We start from the raw sequence: 19,860 nt of genomic DNA on the forward strand, positions 1-19,860 counted from the left end.
CATAAACTTGAACAGACTGCGAAGAGAGCTTGATGATAATACGAGATTCTTCCATGATCTCTTCATCCTGTGTCTTACGTTTGAAGTAACAGAAATAAAATGTGTTCGTACTTATAAAAAAATGTTAATGAAGAACATTTTACTTGGTTTTTGTAATACGATTCTTTAATTCTTTCATCAAATTACAATAAAACAAAGAAGACAGTGAAATTATTTGAAAGGTTTGTAAAAATAACAGCTGAATCTTTTCGTTTGCTAATTGTTTGAAGCTCTTGAAAGTAACTGAAATATCGACGAAAGAGGGTTTCCTAAATTCAAAAACTCCGCATGTAAACAATAATTTTTTAAAACTATCATTTTAACTGGAAAATGCATCAAAACGGATTTTCACACACATTTTTTTTTTCTGGGCTTCGGGAAAAAGTTTTGGAGCTAGCCCAATTTTGAGATGAAAAAAGATCTTCGTTTTTCTAAATATTGACGCATTTGTAATCTGACAGTCACTTAATTGTTTCAAACTGGTTAATAACATAAATTAAGACAAACAGTGACTTAAAAATAATAATGTTCTCATATGATGACTTGAAATTTGCGATAGCATATTTCAATTTTATTTATATTTTATATTTTGAAGTAATATTTAACTTTTAACAACCTATGGATTGAATCTATGATTCCTCCCCCCCCATCCACCCCATCGATTCTCTTTTAAGTGACAAGACGTATTTTAAAGAAAATGCCTCCTAAGAATTCTGAATAAGTGTCACGAAATATCCTGATATTTTTTTGAATTTTTCATTTAAACTCTTGCGAGAGATATACAAGCATTTTTTATTGCTTTCAGTATCGGCATGAATAATCGCATTTTTTATGCCTTTAAGTACTGACGATGTGACAATTTTGAAGAAATATAGGAAATAAAACAAACAAAAAGAATCGAATTTTGAATGGAATTTCATTCAAGAGGCGGTAGAAAAGCCTATGATAAAAACAATTGAAAAAAAATGAAATTAAAATGAAATCTACGATCACAAATTTCAAGTTATCATGTGAGAACATTATTATTTTTTAAATTATTTTTTGTCTTAATTAATTTAAGTCATTAACCGGTTTTAACCAGTTTGAAACAATCACGAGACTTCTCATCGGTCTATGCCCCTCTCCCTCTCTCTATATATAGGTGTATAATATAATGATAATATTTTTTTTTAACTTTCATTTCCAATTTTTCTAGCTGGCAAACAAAGTTTTAGAGCTCGACCGATTTTGAGATGAAATAACAGCTATAATGTGATAGTCTACGTCAGCTTTTTAAAAATGCATCTGCTGTCAATGAAGCATACTTAATAATAAAACAATATTGGCAAAAGCAGGCCATCCTTTTAAAAACGCATCTGATTTCAAAGAAGCATACATAATAATAATTCCATACTGGTAAAAACAGGTAAAAAAATATATGCGATTAAAAGATGTTGATGAAAATTGACATTTATGCTTTATTCATTGCCTATGCGATTCGAGCTTCAATACTCATTGCCTACTTGATTTCGAGCTTCAAAACCTCCTAACCAAACAACGTCATGTTCTAACATGATAATACTTAACAATGACAAAGAAATATATTAGAAAATCTACTAAATAAAGTATTTAAAGTCATCTGAAGTTTTAATAAAGATTCTTAGCAAAGAGTGTAGTTGTCATTTGGGAGAATTTTATTGTTAATCGCATGTGCTTAACCATGTTTTTATTGCATAGTCATGTGGGAATAAAGTTACATTCAACTAATGACTCTGAAGTCTTTAAAATTAGAAACATAATGCCATTACATGTTTGTGCCATACTAAAGGCTCGCGAATTTAATAGGTTTGAAACAAGCAGTTATTACTCTAATTCACTCCATTACAAGACAATTCCTTGGGAATTGAGGCTTAAAGTTTAATTTCTGCTGTTTAAAGAACTAATTATGAAGAATGAATAAATGAGATTGCTTTCCAACGAATGATAATTACAATTTGCGTTATTACATTAATATTTCGTTGACAACTTTTCTGATAAACAATACTGAAGTTCTAAGGATTAAAACATTTGCAAGCTGTAATTAGAAAATGTGTAGTGTGCTTTCGAAAAATGTTATACTTTCTTAATTAAGATAAACCACAATTAAAGATTTCAATTTGTAAAATTTGTAATGAAAATTTTATGTTAGTTTTTTCATTAGTGACAAACAACGATGATAGCAACAATAGTGAAACTCGTGATCTTCAATTTTTATGGACAAAGCATTATAGATTTAAATTAAGTGAATAATATACTTGAAAACATGGAATTTAAAATGGTTTGCTATTAGAATGCATTAAATCAGTTTTGCTACTGATTTTGTGTGGCACCTTTTAGAATGGCACATTTTTACTCATAATTCATTCATTTTCACTTACCTTTTGTTTGGCATATTTTCAATCACAATTCATTCATTTTCACTCACTTTTTGTGTGGCAAATTTTCATTCACAATTCATTCATTTTCACTCATTTTTTGAGTGGCACATTTTCATTCACAATTCATCCATTTTAACTCACCTTTTATGTGGCACATTTTCACTCACAAATACTGTTACGTGAATTTTATTCAACCAAAATATAATGAATAAGTTTTGCTCATAAATCAATAATTAAAATGTAACAAATAAAGGTATTTAAATTCAATAAATCGTATCTTATTAACGGCTGATTAATATCACTTGATATCGAGCAGAAATACACCATCATTAAATATGGAATATTTTATATCCTTCAACTTCCTAGAATATTTCAATAATATGAACTCTTTTAGCAATTTATTTAATCGTGTAGAGATCAGAGTGTAGCTTGTATATTGGACATCTTCTGGTTGATTGATTGAGTATAGAAATTTATTTAGACGTCAAAAAAATAATTATTAAATTAAATTATTATTAAAATCAAATAATTAAATAAAAATAAAAATAAATGAAATTAAAATTAAAATAAATTAAATTGAAATAAAAATAAATTAAATGAAAATAAAAATAAATTAAATTAAAATTGAATTAAATAATTAAATAAAAATAAAAATAAATTAAATTAAAATTGAATTAAATAATTAAATAAAAATAAAAATAAATTAAATTAAAATTGAATTAAATAATTAAATTAAAATTAAGTAATTAAATTAAAATTAAATAATTAAATTAAAATTAAATAATTAAATTAAAATTAAATTAAATTGAATTAAATAATTATTAAATTAATTAAAATTATAATTTCGACGTCAAGAAAACATACCAAAATCTTTTCTCTTGAGTTATCGGAGCTTGTATACACACAGACAGACAACCAACCCTTCAATGAATTGTGACGCAGATCAGCACTGTATGTTTAAACATTATATTTTAAAATTCAGCTATGTAGATTGCTGCGTTTTAGAGTTATCAATTTCACACCCACTTGAATAGAAAAAAAGACAGATAATTTTTCAAATAATTGAGTCAGATATTTGGCACTATTCTACTATTCTCGTGATAAAAATATATGTAAAAATTCTGTATTCTAATTCATTGTGTTTTTGGTATATGGTGCTCACATAAACATGGCTTGAAGGCAGAATTCGTCCAAATTTGATATTTTATAATTTAATTAAAAAATCAACAACTCAAATTACATTTTACTAACCTTTTCGAATTCTTTAAGAATAAATGAGCTGATAGAAAAGCAAACCGGCAGAAAGCAGCTGCAGTAGTTCCAAAGATTATTTTTTCAGATTGAGTGGTGGCGCTTAACAACTTGATAATTACAATTTTTACTTGGGAAAAAAAAAAAAAAAAGAACAATTTTTAAAAAAGGAAGTTAGAAAAAAAGATTTAAAAATAAATATGTGAGAAAACAATTTAAAAAGATATATCGGATATTTTTAGTATATGTTTTTCTCTAAAACTTGTAAAGCCAGCTTTTCTATTAAGCGTCTTTAACAGAAAAATTGCTAAATTTTTTTAGTGAAAAAAGAGTGTGAATATATTAAAGCTTCACTTTATATTCATGTATACTTAGCAATTAAACTTTAGACTAATAAAATTTAGTAACGACATAATGCATTTTATAGGTACTGCTTAACATATTAGAGAAATTATTTCTGAAAAGTGTGAGCATCTCTTAAACAATAGAAGTAAAATTAAATACTTATTTGTAAACTAATTTCTATTGTAAGGAGAATGTAAATAAATAGTATACAATGTGTACAATACAATAAATAGTATATTTTGTGAAAGCGGTCTTCAGAGTGTAATTTTAAATGCCTTAAAATGAGGCCGTAAACTCATTCCTTTTCAGAATATTTGTGTGAAGTGTCAAAGAAATTTTACCGTATTTGTTGGGAAAAATACGTGCATGTTTGCAAGCTAATCTAGTTAATGCTTTCTAATCCGAATTGACATTTGTTAGTAAAAAGAATTTAATTGATATTTATTGGAAAATAGTTGTTTAAGACTCCAAAAATTAATTAATTGAAGAATTAGAATGAACTTATATTATAATTAAGTAATAATAACTAATTACAAATTTATGATGAACTTTATTAAATAATTAATTTATTAATGCATATATTTATTATGCCTAGTGATTCATTTTGTGCATTATTCATTTTTGATTCAAATCATGTCTCAATATAAGAACGTACAAATATAAATCATCCCAGTTGTGAATTAATAAATTATTAGAAGTAATGGCGGAATTTAAACAAGAAAAATTCCAAATTTTACTTGAAATTTGAATTTTATTAGGTATTTCCGTATTTTGTCTATAGCCATTTGCAATCTTTCAGCAAGGACATAATGCCATGTTTAAGAAACTTAGGGATTTTTATCAATGAAAGCTAAATTAAAGAAATGATACGTCATCATTGCATATTAAAAATTTTTACCATTCATGGAGTTTTGCATTGTATGAAATAAATGGAAATCTGAGGAGAAAGATTTGGCTTTATTGTAAATGTCACAACATATCCTTGTCTAGATGGTCTAATATTCATAATAATATAATTCTGGTTGCATTTCTTGCACCATATCGTTCAGTTTGGCGTATGGTTAAATATAAAGATTCGAATTGATCTTTTGAGTTTTTGGAAAAATTTCAAAGCGCAGAATTCCTTTAAACACCCAACAAACTGCAACATAATCTTTTTTTTAAAAAATGAATCAGCTATTGATTATTCATTCTGCTTTATCCACGATCTTCCACAATTAATATTGTTATAAATTATTTACTTCTATTAAACTATCTTCGATTCAGAGTGTTTTTAATTCTTTTTAATCCAAATCAAGCAGATCTTCGGATATTTTTCTACACAGAAAATGGTTAATTGACATTTTGGGAGATTCGATGTTTTTTTGGAGAAAAATAAATTTAATATGATCACCCGAAAGAATACAAGCATAAATTGTAGCCATTCATCTTAGAATAGAAAGTATTTTTTTAATACTTTCTATTCTAATACCTTATATTAATATAAAAAAATGTATTACCCGGAATTTAATATCGTTAGGTATTTATATATTATGAGGTCTTGATGGAAGTTATATTTGTGAGCAGAAAATACATAATGAATTTCTGTTTCAGTTAGTTATTAAATTAATAATGGTGGACAGTTTCTCCTAATATTAATCAGTAGAAAATTATGAAACATATGGAATATATGTTCATGTAATTCATATAGCAAGAATATATGAAATATACGAAAATTTGAGAATATATAAGGACGTGAAATTTATTATAAAATTACCTTCCTCAGAACCAGATCAATAAACTTTTATAGCATTAAAATTTATTTCAGTTGGTATTTCTAGATCAGAATATACCCTCTCAGTCAAAAGATTTTGTTTAATCAAAGTGATATTTTGTATGTTAAGCTAAAAATTAAATATGACAGAGATGCATTTTGGTTTTGATACCAAATGAATTCTCTAAAATTTCTGATTGAATTCAATAGTTTCATACCAAATATTTTTAAATAATTATAAATACTTATTATCAATATTCATTATTTTTTTTATATATTTCTAAATTTGTATAATTTTCTCAAATAATATTAATAAAATTTAAGTACCTGTAGACAAACTTGTTCGCGAAACAATAATGCAAAATTAAATACAACAATTGATTCTATCATTTTCTTTTAGGACAAATTTCGGTTTTATAAACACGCATTCACTGATACACAATCAAATATCTCTCTCTTTCATTCTCTGTGATTTCTCAAATTTGATTCCGTCAATTTTTTATTTTAATAAAATAAGAAATCGGCGAACACAACTTTGGAGAAAATAATGTGCATGACTGTAATTTCATATTATTATTAAGAATCATTGTTTTTCATTATATTCATTTTATTGTATTCCTTGCTTTAACTAAAGGAGATTAGAAATGTTATCGAAAGAATAAAACTCCTGTTTTTATCTTAATCTCATCGATTTTCTATTAGAATTTCTTTCTAGATAATTCCTCTTGAGTAGTTGTTCAGCAATAAATGAAAAAGTTAAAGATAGTTTCTCTTAAATCCGTTTACTTTCTCAAAGGACAAATCTTGGCCTAGGAATTAATTACGGTTCGAAGCCCTTACGATATCGAATCCTTTGAGTGCGAAAAGTTTTAACCCTTCTCCGAATGGCGGCGCAAAATCCCATTCTTCTTCGTAAACTCCCTTGAGTTAATTAATTGAAATGGTTCGATGAACAGCTTGATATCTAATAAATTCGCTTTGCTGACTTTCGTTTAATCAGAGCGAAGTAAACCACTGAATTAATTTTTCTGCCAGTTGGACAAATTTTTAAAAAAAAATATGTGTACTTTTTTTACAGTTTTTTTAATTATTTATTGAAAGAGTACAAGAAATACTTAGATACTAATCTGAAATCAGCAAAAAATTTGATGAAAGTTTTTTTTAGAAACTTGTACACTTATATTCTTAAAGACCATGTTCTGGGGTTTGAAAATATGCGCAACAAAAGAAGAGACTTTATAAAAACCATAAAAAGTGTCCTAGCTTGAAATAAGGAGAACTAATTGTGCACATAATTGTTTCAAGGATTAAATTTTTTCTACTTCTCAGAATCATAACTTTAGAAAACTTTTGGTAGGAGACAGATGTGATGCGATAAACGAATAAAATGCTTTACGATCACATGGAGAAAATATTGAAAATTAAAGTGCAGAAACATATAGAGGAAAGGTAAAATCAGTTGAATGTATAAATAATTTCCGCTTTTCATTCTTTAGCAATGAACAGCACGATCATTTTCTTAATCATTTTTGTGATAAGGCAACATTCTCTGTCTATTAATTATACTATTAACATCTCTTTACATTTTAAGGCTAATTTCTATTAATATTCGCATAATATATTATGTACTCTAAATATTTTATGAATTTTTCTCAGTTTTAAATAGTGAATAAAAATTGGTACCAAAAGAGTTTCTGGTAATCCATATAATAAACTTTATAGCCATTAATATATACTGTATTATAAGAAGGAAGACATAGGTTACATCGGGCACTCCTTCACACATCCATTCTTCTATTAGAACCATTATTAGGTTTATTAGTTTGAGTGTAAATAAGTAGTTTTTATTATGTATTATAAATTGTTTTTGCTAACATGCCTGTTTTGTTTGAATGTGCAGCAACAACTGAGGGAAAGCGTTGTGTAAAGGTTCAATATCAGCACTACTCAGTTCATCGTATTAATCCTTGGAAAAATAAAGAAAATTTCTAAAAATACAGAAACCATAGATTTTTTTTTTTATAATTTTGGAAAATAAATAGCAATACTAAATTTATAAAGTTTCATATAAGATCTAAACCCTCAACATAATAAAATTACTGAAACGCTCTTTCAAATTATATTAAGATTAGGAATAGAATTTAGAGGCGTAATCTGAAATTTTGTTAAATATTGTTAGGTAAACGATTTTTTACGAAAAAAATTTCTGGAAAATTTCTACATCTTTCATCAATTACTATCTCCATGTTTTTTTTTCTTTTTGTGGAAGTTATACTCATACTTTAAATTCAATTATAAGCAACAAAATTTTCACTATTACATAGAATTTAGCGAAACAATGTAAACAATTTATTAAATGATCTTTGTTTTTCAGAGTAGTTTTGTTTCCCTTAATTAATATCAAAATATGTGAGGTGAGTGATTCAATGAAAATGAAATATTAACTATATATGCGTAACTTTTCCTTTTCATTTCACAAGTTCATATATCCAATTGCCATTATTTTTATATAATTCTGTTATGGGTATTACTAATATCTTATTAAAGCCTAAAATTAATAAAGATTATGCTTCACTAATATTTTCTAATAATTTTGTTAACATTGTTTCCATTCTTGTAGAAAAATTCCTATTATGCATAACAAGGAATAATAAAATTGTTTAAATGAAAATGAATAATATCTAATATTGCCAAACCAATGCTTCATACAATTTTTAACAAAACAGTTTATCATTCTTATTTATTTAAACAACTTAAATAATATACCAGTATACACTCATGTCCAAAATTAAGGTCACAAAAATGTTTTTCAAAGTAATTCTAAATGGCTACCAGTAAAATTTAAATAAATTATATTTTATATATTGTGAAGCACCGGTAACACGATATTAACCTTTGTTGTGGGAAATACTACTGTTTAGCATTAGTGTTTGAGGAACTACTGAATTTAGACCGTTTAGGCATCAGGTATTTTTGCCTGCAATTTTGTGAATATTGCATTAAAACAAAACAAAAAATTAACCTGTTTCCAGTGAGAAGGAGTTCTCATAATCGTTTAGATGATTCTTTGAGATGGAAAACCATTGGCAGGCTTGAAACTGGGCAGTCTCAAGCAGAGGTGGCTCGATGTTTACAAGTGAACCAGAAAGTGGTATCCAGGTTGTGGAATCATTCCAAACAAGTGGTACTGTAACCAGCAAAGCCAGCCAAGGCCGTCACTGAGCAACGCCGCCTGCACAGGATCGCTATTTGGCATTAAGCGCACGACGATATAGGCTGACAACGGCTTCTCAACTTGCTCGTGACCTTGTTGCTGCGTCTGCAATAAAAATTTCCAGAGAAACAGTATACAGACGACTAGCAGAGAGGGCCCTTTATACCCGGCGACCAGTTGAGTGCGTCCCTTTGACTGCATCCAACAGAAAAGCCCGGTTGTTGTGGTGCCGAACACATCAGTCTTGGTCACAGCAAGAATTGGGGGATATTCTTTTCAGTGATGAGTCGAGATTTACCACACAGAGGGACACTCGTCGAATCTTCATCTGGAGAGAGCGAGGAGCTCGCTATCATCCCTCCTACGCAAAAGAAATCGACAGATTTGGTGGCAGAGGAATCCTTGTCTGAGGTGACACAATGTTGGACAGGCGTGCACCACTGCACGTCTTCAATGCGGGTATTGTCAATGCACATCGCTATAGGGATGAGATCCTTGAATCCTATGTGAGGTTGTTCCGGGGTGTTTTAGCCCAGACTTCATGTTTATGGACGATAACGCGCGTCCACACAGAGCCCAGATCGTTGATGATTTTCTTGAGGAAGAGGATATTCGACGTATGGACTGGCCCTCGAGGTCTCTGGATCTTAATCCTATTGAAAATGTTTGGGATGGTTTCGAAAGAGCCATTGCACAGCGTAACCCCCCTCCTAATACCCTCCAAGAGGTAAAAGCCGCGCTTTTGGAAGAATGGGCTTTGTTGCCCCAAGCATTTATTGACACGCTCATAAACAGAATGAAAGCTCGTCGTGAAGCCTGCATAGCAGTGCACGGTGGTCACACTCCATATTAGACAGGTTTTTCCCGAGATAAATGCTTTATCACTGATTCATAATGTAACACTTTTTGATATACCCTGCTTCTTAATTCCCCATTAAAATCTTTTCCATGTTGTTATGTGTCTATGTTCTTTCTTGCATTATAGTGTACCTCTGTGCAAAATTTCGTGGCAACACAGTGAATAGTTTTTACATTTTTTATAGATTTTATGTTTGTGACCTTAATTTTGGACATGAGTGTATATAATATATGCATATAACGTATATAATTTCACAATATACCAGTATAGGTCTCTTGAGTGAACTTTAAAGTAGAGTTCTATCATTATTAATTCATGCTGCAAAATTTAAGAACTTCAAATAAAATTGTTTACAACATTTTTTTTTTTTATCAGAAGCATTTTGTATTTCCCTATTAAACAAATCAATCCTTTGTCAATTCTCCTCCTTTGGGAATATTACGTTAAGTACGAGGATGAGAAGCAGCCCTAACTATAATGTTGGCTTTCATTAAAAGTGATGTTACTTTGTTAACGGTGTCATCATGAATGAAGGGAAGTACATCCTTATGGCTTAAGCTTAAATGGTTAGTAATGCTTTCTATTTTATGCATTTTACAGTAACTGTATTGCTTTCTGCTGTCAAATACCTTTCCGTGTACCAGGACGCTATGGGAGTCCGGAGTAATTCCCTTTTTGATTATTTGCTAATTACTCTTCAGTGAGTATTCAGCAATAAACGAAGAATTTAAAGATTATTTTTCTCAGATCCTTTCTCTTTCTGGGGAAGACAAATCGCAGCATAGGCATTAATTAAGGTTCGAATATTTTGTAGTACCAAGTCTTTGGAGAACGAAAAGTTTTAACCCTTGTTCAAACAGTGGAATAAAATTCCATTCTTAACAGGAACTTTGCTTGAAATAATTAATTAAATTAATTTGATAAATAGCTTTATTTATAACACATAACTTATTATTCTTAAGTTTTATCCAAACAGATCAGGTAAAACTCAGAGTTCTATTTTCAATTGCGTGGAAGAGAGAAAGAAAGAATGACGCTTTTGAGATTTCATATTTATTTTCTAAAAAAACCCTAATAATGTTTTTGTGGTAAAAAAAATTCATAAAGAAACATTTTTCAATCATTTCATATAAAATGCAAATAACTTAGTACAAGATTATTATGTAGTTTAAAATAATGTATTACATTAGAAAACCGGTTTCATTGTTTTTATGAAGAAAACGAATTTTAAATACCCTAATTCACGTTTTGTTTTGAACTTGAAAACAAAAAGAAAATAATCAAATCATTAATTATACTAATGAATGATTTTGTGAGCGACAGATAAAGGTCAAAAAACCATTACATAATATTTGGAATTGGTTTTCTGTGTCAGAATCGATTATTGAAATTTACAAAACTATTGAAAATCACATTTACAAATATTCTAATTTATAAAAATAGAATAACAAAATTTTAAATTAAAGAAAAGAAAAACAGTTGATGAATATGCATATTCTTAATTCTCATTTCACTGTTAAATTACATGGCATAATAATTCTTACAATATTGTGCTTTAAAATGTCCCTAATATTACGCTAACGGCTTTACATAATTACATTTTTTTATTTGACTTCAAGGCGGCATAATAATTGGAATTGATTTTGCTACGAACCAATAAATCCCTGAAATTTATAGAGCTATTGAAAATCACATTTAAAAATATTATACGTTATAAAAATAGAATATCAAATTGTTAGATTAAAGAAAAGAAAAACAATTAATGAATATTCAGATTGTTAATGTTTATTTAACTGTTATTTAATATCCGGACATTATATTTCTTATAGCATTCTTAATATTACGCTAATGGATTTACTCAATTTCCAACTTTTTAATTTTATCTTCAAGGTGACCTTCATATAATAGTTTCAAATGCAAATATTTTTTACAACATTAATAATCTCAAGTCTCTTAAATAAATACGAATCATGATTGGCATTTTATAAGAAATATTTCGAAACTAAATTCAAATGCCACGTTTAGGATCTTTTAAATACGAAATTAAGTCTTATGTAATTCTTAGATAAATTGCATGATTAAAGTTTGATGACTAGTCAAATTAAACAGTTATAGAGATTATGACAATTTATTAATTCAAATAAGGATGACAAATCTTGGTGACAGAAACTAATTTTATTCTTATATTAAGTGCATCTTCTGAGAAATTCTCTCGTTAATTAGTATCTTCTGAGAAATTATTCTGCAATAAATAGAAGATTATCTTCTTGAAATCGTCTTCGCTTTACAGAAAGGACAAATCTTTGCAACGAAATTAATTATGGTCCCAGAATCTTGCAGCACTGAATTTTGAGAGAATAGAAAACTTTAAATCTTGCTGAAATCACGGCGAATAATTTCATTCTTCGTTGTAACCTCCTGTGAGTTAATTAATTTTGCTGGTTTGATGGCTAGCTTCATTTCTAATAGACGCCTTACTGATTTTCATTTAATAAGAGGAAAGCAGAACATTGAATTGAATTTCCCCACTGATTGTAAGAAAACTGAAAAAAAAAATTAGCTTTTCATGTAAATAAATTATGTATTGTTATTAAAAAGCGGAAAACTTTATTATTTCTACATAGAAATTATATTGGAATGAGCCAAAGTTCATTGTTTCAAACCAACTGTAAATTTCTTCATATTTTTTTGCCGGAAATTAATCCCATTTATTTTTAAAGAAGTATTAAATCCCGTGCATGAATTTATATTCAAGTTGTTTGGAAGAATTGCAGTACTAGTGTAAATTAAGAATTTCAATAATTTTCAGAGAATTTTCAATTTATATTAGAGAATTTTCATGATTCTCTGATATAAAAGTTTTGAATTATTTATAAATGACCAGGTATAAAAGAATCCGCATTTTTTATCTTTTTATCATTGTATTGTAAAATTATCGTTACGAATTTGGAATTCGAATTTAAAAGACAGTAACAATATTACATTAAACTATGATGAGACATTGTTCAGAAATAGGTATCAAAATTATTCAGGAAATAAACATAATCAGTATATCACTTTTGAAATAAAAACAGCATACTATTTTGTTTCAAGTATTTAAGTACGTACTCTTGTTTTTTCATACAAATTTCTTGAACTACTAAAGTAAGAGAAGTATTTTATAATAAAACGGAAATGAAAAGCGAAGTAAATACCAAAATAGGAATTTTACAGGAAAACGAAAATAAGTTTCAGGCAAGTTTTGGAAATTTTTCTGTTTTCCATGTTTTTGAGTAATTTCAGTTTTTAATATATATATGTAAGAACATACTATACATGAAATTTCCTGTTATGAAATGTATCCATTTCAAGATACATTCTGTTATGTGTTGACTCACAATAGTAAACTGAACAGCTAATAAAAGGATAATGGCCATTAGGGTAATCACGGTGCTTATACCTTCTCCAGATGGTGGCGATTACATCACTCTGAAGATTTGCCAATGCGTCTGTCTGTCGTTATTTTTATTTCGTTATCTAAGTTGAAAATTGTGATATTGTCTATTTTGATATTTCCAGGCACCTTGATTTTCAAATGCACTTAATATATTATAGGTAAAAACTCATAAATATATTTAAGCATGTGTTTTTACTCATATGGACATTTATTTATATAAAAGGACTTTCTTTATGAAGTACCACGGAAGGGCTTAATTTTGATTAATGTTCCTTAATGCATTGTGAAGGTCGAATGAAAATATCAGAACTTCATTATTTTTTTAAGAATTTAATATTCCTTAAAATTGTATTTTTATTATGGATTATTTTATTACATTTATAATTTAAATATGAAAAATACTTAAGAATTTATTTTGTTTCATACATGCCATAGATATAGAAGTAGCAAAATACAGAAATGAAAAAAATGATAACAACTTAATTAGATATTCTTTTAAGTATGTTTTTAATAATATTTATAAAAATGTTATAATATATTTATTATTAATTATTAAAATATTATAATCATATTTTTATATAATAATGAAAAAAAAACCCAGAAAAGATAACAAACAAACAATTACTAAGTAATATTTTTCGTTTCATATCAACTCTAAAGTATTTCTGGAAGCAAAGAAATTAAAATCTAGCTTTCTTTATTCAATTCATTCTAACATGAATACAGTTTTCATATTTTGATATCACAGTAAACTTAAACAAAATTTAATATATCTTGTATCATATTAAAATAAATAATGAAAGAAGTACTGCCCTGGGGTGATACTACTAATTAAATATTTTTGATTTTATGCCTTATTTGGGAAAAAAAATTAAATGCATTAATTTTTCAGTAAAATTCTATAAAAAAATGGAATTAAGTGACTTATTTCTTTGCTGAACGTCATTTAAATACTTTCATCTCTAAATGTAACTACTTAAATAACCTAAGATAAAATAAAATTTAAAATAAATAATTAAAAAATAACTTAAATAAAAGCATCATCAATAAATTGGAATCAAAAATTATTATGCATTTCCTTGCTTTAGTAATTTTTTGCATGCTTTTTGAAAGACTGACATAAAATATGTGCAGAGAAAATTCTTGATAAAAGAATTTTAATAACTCTAATGAATGATTTTCTGTTAACATCAATCTAAATCTCTGGGGATCTTGGTTCTTTTGCAAGATTTTATTTGATGGCTGAAGGCTAAAATCTATAAAAAGCTTTATTTCAATGACTGAATTTCGAAATATTCTAAAGAGATAATATTAAAGATCCAGACACGGTTAACATTATTTGATTTCTAATGCTGTTTTTGTTTTAAGTTAAACAAGTCTCACTTTTTTTTGATAAGCTTGAAAATATAAATAAAGAAATTTTTTTCCAAAGAATTTTTTATTGATAAGACAAAATATGAAAAAAAATTTCAAAATGATTATTATGAAATCAAAATCGTAAAATCATGGAACCCTGATAAAAAATATTTTAATTAAATTGAAAGTTTAAGCATGTTCTAAAAATTTTTCTTATTTTGATGAATATATAGGATTTTTGTGTTTTTAAAAATATTTATTGCTGCTAAATGTACATTTAATAATGCTTTCATTGCCTTCTTTACTTACGATTTTATTCTGGCCTACAAAATTTGAATAAAATAATTATTTTCTACTTAAAACACAATAATAAAAGCGCATTTAAAATGCATTTTAGATTTTATTATTTTTTACTTTCCTTCGGTTATATATTTCATAATTAATTATTGCAAATATTTTAGGAATTTTCATTCAGTATATTTCAATCTAATTAGATAATGCTTTTAATTAGTTTGGAAAATACTTAAATGCTTAGAATTTAACTAAAATTAATCACTTAGCCGGGAATTAAGTTCGGAAATTATTAAATATTGCATTAATTTGTATAATACCAGTTTATAGTAATTAAATTATAGAGAGAAAACTTGAAACGACTCTTTAACTACACAAGTAAAGGAAAACTTTAATATTGAAATTCTATGGTTTTAAAGTAATCTCGACATTCAAAAAAGTATTATAAGCAAACTGACGTATATCTATATTTAATAAATCCGAATTTATCAAATGATGAAAACAAACAATATTGTATATCAAATGAATTACTTGCATTTTGGTGTAATTAATGTAAACGTGATAAAAACCTGAAAACATTAATTCCATCAATTTTTAAACAGCAGTTATTTCTAGAAAACAATAATTCCATCGGTGTTTAAGCAACAGCTATTTTTAGAAAACATTAATTACATCGATTTTTAAGCAACAGCGATTTTTAGAAAATATTATGAATACATTTAATATATTTTCTTCAATTTAACTTTTCGAGATAAAAAAATGCAAAGTCATTTATACTTGAAGCTATGAATTATTGTCAAATCAAGATATTATTTGAAAATGTGGCATTACTATGCGACATATTTTGACAATTTATTTGTGTTATTGATGTATTCTTGGGAAATATATTTCGGAAAACAGTTTATTTATGACAATCATAATCTATTATTTACATTCTTCTTAGAAACAAATGTTTTTCAAGGAAAAAAAATGCTAATTATATGAAATATTTATAGATAAAAATATAACAGTGCAATAAAATATAAAATTGATTGATTTAGCTATATATGAAATTTTAAAATATTGTGGAAATTTCCTTCTTACATATATTTGGGAAATTGAACTTCCTGCTTTACTCTAAATGGAATCAAAAATGATTCTTTTGAAGTTTCACGAGAGGTTTCCATTACTGATTGAATAAATATCTTTCCGTTCAAAGATATTGAACGGAAATAAGCCATTGAAATAGCTCAAATCAGGAAAATAAAGTGGTTTTTCTCTGTCAAAATCAATAAGTGTTTTTTTTTCATTGCAGTCTCCTCTAACCGATGTAGAAAGATACGAGAAACGTATTTTTACCTCCATTCTATTCTAAAGTACTCTTAACATTAATTTTTAATATCAATCGAAATTCAAAATAAAAAATGCACACACAATTCTTTCTTTGAATAGTAAATTATGCTTTCTTAAACAATGTTTAAAATAGCTGTTTTTATAAGTAAAGATAAGTAGATGGAATGCGTTCCATTTTATTCTAATTATTATACTAAATATTGTTTGAAGATATTACATTCCTATTTTGAATATCAATCTCCTTGTACAATCCAATTAAAATGAAATATTACTAGTTTTCCTAATTACTAGCTGGATTTCTGAAATTTTCATTCTAAAAAAAAATAAGTGAATACTAAACTTCACTGAAAAATCTGAAATTCATCAATTTGCAATTAGATTATTTTAGCACTTTTTTATGAAATTTTTTATTTGCATTTAAAATCAACATACCAATTCTTATGAGTCTTCTATGACGTTTTTTCAATTTCCTTCTAATAGCTACAATTGAGGTAGGAATTCTTTTAAATTAATTAATATTTCACCATGAGTTAATTGTTTCAGAATTAGAAAATTTCTTTACATTTTCGGATATTATATGCAATGGATTCAGAAAAGTGGCATGCAGTTTGCCCTAGACTAGGATAATCTTTATTACCCAATCTGTAATAATGGAATTACTCATTTTATAAAAATTCCATGATGGATTCGTCGTCAACGTTTGGAATTACTGAAACAGAAATTTTCTGATGTTACTGGATGACTACCAATACATGTAATGGTAGAATGAAAAACGATTGTGTTTATTTCAGAATGATCCACGGAATAAGTTTTAGCAAATTATATTTGTTTAAACATAAATCTATTAGTAAATCCTAAAACTAGGAACCAGAAATTTTACGCATTCTTAAATTCTTACGTCACTTATTAACGGCATGACTGATGTAAAAATTTTAAATTTAAATTGGCGAATGGACGCCGGTTCTTTTTCTCTTATCAGACAACTAATACAGAAAACAAGAGGAACGAATTCCAAGTATTAGACATATCTTTCAAATCTGCTTCATCCTTCAATATTATGTTTAGTTTCTTTAAATCTTTTAAAGTAACTAATGGATCTGCCTCTGTTGAGTATGAATTCAATTCTTCAATATTTTGAATTGTTCTCATTACAAAGCTGAGAAATTCAGAATGAATAAGGAAACACAACAGAAAAATATAAAAAAATGAGTCCTTAATAAATTTTATTAGAAAGTTTGATTTTAATACTTAGGGAAATGAAGCTATATTTGTTGTCATAATTAAAAAAAAATCTATACCTTCCGTCTGTAAATGATTGATTTATTTGATCGTATTTCTTATAACAACTTTTATATTCTACAGTATACTCTCGAGTATACGGCCTAATGTGGCAGAAGAGCAGACCGGATAGATCCACCAATACCCGAAAGATACATTTTTTATAACAAATGTATTACGTAATACGCATTTTCTCACTTCTTATTAAGTACTAAGCCCCCCCCCCCATTTATCTCAACCCATATCGAATTTGAACGCGAAGTTAAAGGATATAAACTGTTCACATTTTAACATAAATTCTGTAATGTCTAACTGTAGGAAATAAAAATAATACATTAAAACACATCGTAAGCTTGATTCTTAAGAAAATTAACTCACACTTGTTTTATTTTTCACTGATAAATTATTACATAAATATGAAAATTTAATCCTACGATAAGAATCAAAACTGATAGTTTTTAGTTTTTGAAATGTCCTTAATAGATGACTATTTCTCCAACGCCTTGCTTTCCTCGTTAATTACTATAAAAAACAAACAAACTAGGCTGGATAGTACGGAAACCGAATAATCGCCAAACGGATACTCGGAAGTGAATTGTGTTATTAAAATATAAAATACAAAACCGTCCAATTCATTCAAAAGGTGTATTTATCCTTCACTCTTTTAGATGAATTTATTTATTTATATTTTTTCTGTATCTCTTTAAAGAAAAAAAATTATGCAAATGTAAGTACTAGATACTTTTTTATCAATTTTCTCACCAACACATTTATCACTCAAAGTTAAGGTTTGGAAAGCTTCAAATAATACATCCCAGGGAAAAGTTTTCTATTATATCTAAGAGACAGAATTCAAAAGATCAAATGTTGCCGAATTAGAATATGGTCACAGGTGGGGTTCGTGGGGTTCCGTCCTTATAATCTTAAAAGGAATTCATTTTGAAATTTGGAAATGTTATGCTTACTTGAATCTTCTTTATCTCTCATTAAATTTCCTGATTCGGAAGATATTTTGAAGGTAAAATGCATTTTATACGAATGAAAGAACTTTTTTCAAAGCAAGAATTAATTATTCTTAGACCAAACAATAGCTTATAATGGACATTGCATTAGTTTTCAATTTGAAATTTCTGAAGTAAACGAAAGCACTTATGTACTGAAAGCAGCTTATCTCGAACAGAACACCTGCGTCTTCACATTATTTACGATTTACCTAGATTTGAACTTTTGTATGCTTGTAAGATGCGACCGGTACCTTCCTTTACGTATATAATAAGATTTTATATGAATGTTTTGAATTTTTTTTGAAAGTGAAAAGAATTGAAAATCGTATTTTTAAGTTTGTCTTTTTTGCTATACATTAAATTCTTTAGCATTTCCAGTTACAAACAATTAGTAGACGATGAAAAGCGTTTTATTCAGGAATTTAAAAATATATCAAATATATTGAGAAATAAACGAAAAGATATAAAGACATTAAAAAAGTCTTGTTTAAAATGAAATGATTGCTTAAAGAATAATTAAAAATATTTCAAATATTGAAAAATATACATTTTTGTCATACAATCCAACTGTCTATTATAAAAATGTCATTTGGTTTTCTATTTAAAATAGAGAATGTGCATTTAATTTTATAAAAATAAAATAAAAGATCAAACCTTTATTAAAATAATAAAATTATTATTTAGTTTAAAATATGGAATGAAACATTTATAGTTACTTTTAAAACAAATACGGTACATGTTAATATGAGTGAAATAAGAAAAGGCATCATAAATAACAAGATAAATTATTTATGCAAACGGTATTCAATTCGTGTTAAATTCAAGAGATAATATTGCCACAAGCGTAATAAGATACTAACTAGCTTTCATAAAAAAAGAACAAAAGTTAAAAATCAGAAATAACTTATGCTTTATGCTTTACATTCATTTTAAAATGGTGCTTATTTTATTGATTTGCCACTGCTCTATAAGAAATGTATACACTTTTAATGAATACCGCTTGTTTAGAGAACACTCAAAAACAAGACAGTTTTATGTATATAAGCAATAATTTGACCACATTCTCATTGGGCTTATAGTTATCTCAATGAAATTTCAAAAGAATTAGCTCTAATTCATCAGAAAAATATCAGACGAATACCATAAAATGCATGCGAAAGTATCACAATTTTATTTAGAGAGTTCAGGCATTATCTATAGTGTTCAATTTTCAGATTTTTTTTTTGCCGATAGAAACAGCGAACACTGCGAGTGAATTAGGAGAGAACTAATAGACAACTTCCAATCATGTAAGAAACCCGTTGCA

The sequence above is a fragment of the Argiope bruennichi genome, chromosome 2 (assembly GCF_947563725.1).
Source record: "Argiope bruennichi chromosome 2, qqArgBrue1.1, whole genome shotgun sequence".
In the NCBI taxonomy this organism is placed as follows: Eukaryota; Metazoa; Arthropoda; class Arachnida; order Araneae; family Araneidae; genus Argiope; species Argiope bruennichi.